A 5298-nucleotide genomic window follows, 5' to 3' on the forward strand; every position below is an offset into this window, starting at 1 on the left:
CTGGACAACCTGCTGGCTGTCCGGGGACGTTCCAGTCGGGGTCTGTTCGTTCCGCCTCCCAGTCCTCCCGCTCCACAGCCCATGGAGATAGGGGGGGCTGCGTCGAGGAGGACCGGAGGGGGGGGTCCCCCCGGGAGTTCGGAGGGCAGGCAGAGCACTACTTCGACCGCCCAGGTGAGTCCGCACCAGCCACACCCAGAGCCCCCTGTCGACCACATGTACATCTCCGTTTGTTTTCCTGATTTTTCCCCTCACTTCCAGTATAAGGCACTAGTCGATTCAGGTGCAGCTGGGAGTTTTATGGATCGTGGGTTAGCGAAGAGGTTAGGGATTCCCCTGGTTCAGCTGGACCACCCCTTCCCCGTGCACGCCCTAGATAGTCGACCGCTAGGGTCAGGCCAAGTAGGGGAGGTCACAGTGCCACTGGTTATGCAGACGTGGGGGGGTCATGAGGAGCGTATCAGCCTGTTCCTCATTGATTCCCCAGCGTTTCCGGTGGTACTGGGAATCCCCTGGCTAGCCACGCACAACCCTCAGATTTTGTGGAGGCAGAGGGCTCTTACGGGGTGGTCGAGGGAGTGCTCAGGTAGGTGCATAGGAGTTTCCATCGGTGCGACTACGGTGGAGAGTCCAGACCAAGTCTCCACCGTGCACATTCCCTCAGAGTATGCCGATTTGGCTATCGCCTTCAGTAAGACTCTATTACCCCCCCATCGACGAGGGGATTGTGTGATAAACCTCCAGGCCGACGCGGTTCTTCCTAGGAGTCACGTGTATCCTCTGTCTCAGGAGGAGACAGTAATATGGATACATACGTCACTGAATCCTTGAGACAGGGATACATTCGGCCCTCTAAGTCCCCCGTCTCCTCAAGTTTTTTTTTCGTGAAGAAGAAGGAGGGAGGTATGCGCCCGTGCATTGACTATAGAGGTCTAAATGCTATCACAGTGGGTTTCAGTTACCCGCTACCTCTCATTGCTACGGCAGTGGAGTCATTTCACGGGGCGCACTTTTTCACGAAATTAGATCTCAGGAGCGTGTATAACCTGGTGCGTATTCGAGATGGAGACGAGTGGAAAACCGCATTTAGTACCACATCTGGCCATTATGAGTACCTCGTCATGCCGTATGGGTTAAAGAACGCTCCCGCTGTCTTCCAATCCTTTGTAGACGAGGTCCTTCGGGACATGCTCGGGCAGGGTGTGGTGGTGTACATTGATGACATCCTGATCTGCTCCGCCACACGCCCTGAGCATGTGTCCCTGGTTCGTAGAGTGCTTGGGCGGCTGATGGAGCATAACCTATACGTCAAGGCTGAGAAATGTGAGTTCTTCAAAAGAGCCGTCTCATTTCTAGGATATCGCATTTCCACCTCGGGGGTGGAGGTGGAGTGTGACCGCGTAACGGCTGTGTATAATTGGCCAACCCCAACCACTGTGAAGGAGGTGCAGCGGTTCTTGGGGTTCGCTAATTATTATCGGAGGTTTATCCGGGGTTTTGGCCAGGTGGCGGCTCCCATTACCTCACTGATGAAGGGGGGGCCCGGTGCGGCTACGATGGTCAGCAGAGGCGGACAGAGCCTTCCATCGTCTGAAGGTTCTGTTCACAACGCACCTGTCCTGGCGCATCCGGACCCCTCTTTGCCATTCATAGTGGAGGTGGACGCGTCCGAGGCTGGGGTAGGAGCTGTGCTATCGCAGCGCTCGGGCGTTCCTCCGAAGCTCCGCCCATGCGCATTCTTTTCTAAGAAGCTGAGCCCGGCGGAGCGCATCTATGATGTGGGGGACCGGGAGCTGTTAGCCGTGGTCAGGGCTTTGACGGTGTGGAGACATTGGCTTGAGGGGGCACGTCACCCGTTTCTCATCTGGACCGACCACCGTAACCTGGAGTATATTCGGGCAGCGAGGAGGCTTAATCCCCGTCAGGCAAGGTGGGCCATGTTTTTCACGAGGTTTCACTTTACCCTCTCGTACATTCCAGGTTCCCGGAACCGGAAGGCTGACGCACTGTCGCGTCTCTACGACACCGAGGAGCGGACCATCGATCCTACTCCCATACTTCCCGCCTCCTGTCTGGTGGCACCGGTGGTATGGGAGGTGGATGCGGACATCGAGCGGGCGGGTCGGTCAGAACCCACTCCACCGCAGTGTCCCGTGGGCCTGAAATACGTTCCGCTCGGTGTTCGCGATCGCCTGATCCGATGGTCCCACACTCTACCCTCCTCGGGTCATCCTGGGGTGGAACGGACAGTGCGGGGCCTGAAGGGAAGGTACTGGTGGCCCACCTTGGCTGAGGATGTTCGGCGTTATGTCTCTTCCTGGTATGCGCTCAGTGCAAGGCTTCTAGGCACCTGCCTCGAGGGAAATTACAGCCCCTCCCATGTCCACAGCGGATTTCCTCACGGATCTCCCGCCGTCCCAGGGGAATACGGCGATCCTGGTCGTTGTGGACAGGTTCTCTAAGTCCTGCCGTCTGCTCCCTTTGCCCGGTCTTCCTACGGCCCTGCAGACCGTGGAGGCCCTGTTCACCCATGTCTTCCGGCACTATGGGGTGCCCGAGGACATCGTATCTGATCGGGGTACCCAGTTCACGTCCAGGGTGTGGAGATAGTTTATGGAGAGGCTGGGGGTCTCGGTCAGCTTGACCTCGGGGTTCCACCCCGAGAGTAATGGGCAGGTAGAGCGCATTAACCAGGATGTGGGCAGGTTCCTGCGGTCGTATTGCCGGGACCGGCCAGGGGAGTGGGCGCAGTTCGTGCCATGGGCCCGAGATGGCCCAGAACTCTCAGCGCCACTCCTCTACCAACTTGTCACCCTTCCAGGTGGTATTGGGGTATCAGCCGGTCCTGGTGCCATGGCAACAGAGCCAGACGGAGGCTCCTGCGGTGGAGGCATGGGTGAAGCGCACTCAGGAGACCTGGAATGGTGTCCAGGAGTGCCTAAGGAGGGCTGGTGAACGACACAAGGAGAGCGCTGACCGCCACCGCAGTGATGCCCCCGTGTTTAACACGGGGGACAGAGTCTGGCTCTCGACCCGGAACCTGCCTCTCCGCCTGCCCTGCCGGAAGCTGGGTCCGCGGTTTGTGGGGCCGTTCAAAGTCCTGAGGAGGATAAACGAGGTGTGTTACAGGTTACAACTCCCTTCATATTACCGCATTAACCCCTCATTTCATGTGTCTCTCCTCAGGCCGGTGGTAGCTGGTCCGCTGCAGGACAATGAGGTGCTGGAGGTCCCCCCGGCCCCCCTGGACATCGGGGGGGGCCCCGGCGTACACAGTCCGAGCCATCCTGGACTCCCGACGTCAGGTAGGGGGCCTGCAGTACCTCGTGGACTGGGAGGGGTACGGTCCGGAGGAGAGCTGCTGGGTCCGAGCGGCGGACATTCTAGATCCACCCATGCTACAAGAATTCCACCGCCGCCGTCCGGATCGGCCGGCGCCTCGCCCTCCGGGCCATCCCTGAGGCCGGCGTCAGCGCGTGCGTCAGGGGAGGGGTACTGTCACAGTATCTAACGAAGGTGGTGCCCCTCCTCGGTCGGGCGGCCCGCACCTGTTTTGTGTCTGTAATTAGTGGGGGGTTATTTAGTGTGCATTTTCAGTTGGGATTCTTGTGCGGGATTGTCTATCTGTCGCTAGAGGACAGGTATTAGTTAGCGCTGGCTTAATATTAAGCGTGTTACTGTTCTGTACGGTGTTTGCCGGGCTGCGCCCCGTGCGTTAAACGTTTCCATACGATTCTCCTATTTTGGGTGTTATGCGCACCCTGTGCTTTTTTTCGGACGCCTTATTGTCTACGGTGGAAATAAACTTTTGATCTACCGGACCTCAGTCTCCTGCATTTGACTCTGCTCCTTTCCTGTTCCTAAGAGAATACGTGACAATTATAAGTGAAATAATCTGTCTGTACACAATTGTTGGAAAAATTACTGGTGTCATGCACAAAGCAGATGTCCTAACCGACTTGCCAAAACTATAGTTTGTTAACAAGAAATTTGTGGAGTGGTTGAAAAACAAGTTTTAATGACTCCAACCTAAGTCTATGTAAACTTCCGACTTCAACTGTACAAAACCATCTCCATTGGAGCAGTTTGTAAGTTGACCCTTGTATCTTATCATGCGCCTCATCACTCTCCCCACCACCCTACATCCAGCTTTAGCCAGAAACTCAGTCACAACACTATCATCTGCTGATTCAGGTAGTTATTTAATTGTAACTTGAATTCAGTTCTAGTCAGCCATGAGCGACTTCAAACTGAACAGATTATTCTCTTTGAACACGACATGTTTTCCTCTGACTGTTATTCCTCTGATCAGAAGCTTTGCCCTTGCTTCCTGACTGAGAATATATTTATGCCAGAGTGCACGTACTCTCTGTACTGACCTCAAGTAGTTTGGATGAATTTCATGTATGAGACTGTGGTAGAGCTCCTCCTCCTTAATGGGGTTGGCTATGGCCTCCTCCTTTGTCAGGATTTCTCTCTCCATGATAAAAAATATATGAAACAGTCTCCTTTGGGGCATTTCGACCCACAACCTCTCTCCAGTTCTCATTTTCCTTGACATCAGTTTTTGCATTGCTGGAAATAGCCAGAACTACAGCAGCCATTTTAATTGTAGTGTTAATGATTAAAGTAATTTGTTTAACGTTGAAATATATCAACAAAACTATTCAGCATTATACAGTGAGGATACAACTGATTGGCTCAAATGCATTAAGAAAGAAAGAAATTCCACAAATTAACTTTTACCAAGGCACACCTGTTAATTGAAATGCATTCCAGGTGACTACCTCGTGAAGCTGTTTGAGAGAATGTCAAGAGTGTGCAAAGCTGTCATCAAGGCAAATGGTGGCTACTTTGAAGAATCTCAAATATAAAATATTATTTAGATTTCTTTAACACTTTTTTGGTTACTACATGATTCCATATGTGTTATTGCATAGTTTTGATCTCTTCACTATTATTCTATAATGTAGAAAATAGTAAAAATAAAGAAAAACCCTTGAATGAGTAAGTGTGTCAACTTTTGACTGGTACTGTATTTCTGACCTGATGCTACCTGAGCCTGATGAGCCATACATTAAATACACTTTATGAGCCCTACATTAAAGGCATTTAATGATCCCAAGCTCAAAAAAGCCCAAATGATTTTGCCGTTATCCAATACATATATGATATAGGCTACTGCACATTATGCACATCAGAAAAACATAAAATCCCATAGATGTAGCTAGCTATATGCTCTCTTGGATAAATAAATTAAACTAGCTCCAGTAGGCTAATCTTTTTGAGTGTGGACTT

This window comes from Salmo salar, chromosome ssa12 (assembly GCF_905237065.1).
Source record: "Salmo salar chromosome ssa12, Ssal_v3.1, whole genome shotgun sequence".
Taxonomy (NCBI): Eukaryota; Metazoa; Chordata; class Actinopteri; order Salmoniformes; family Salmonidae; genus Salmo; species Salmo salar.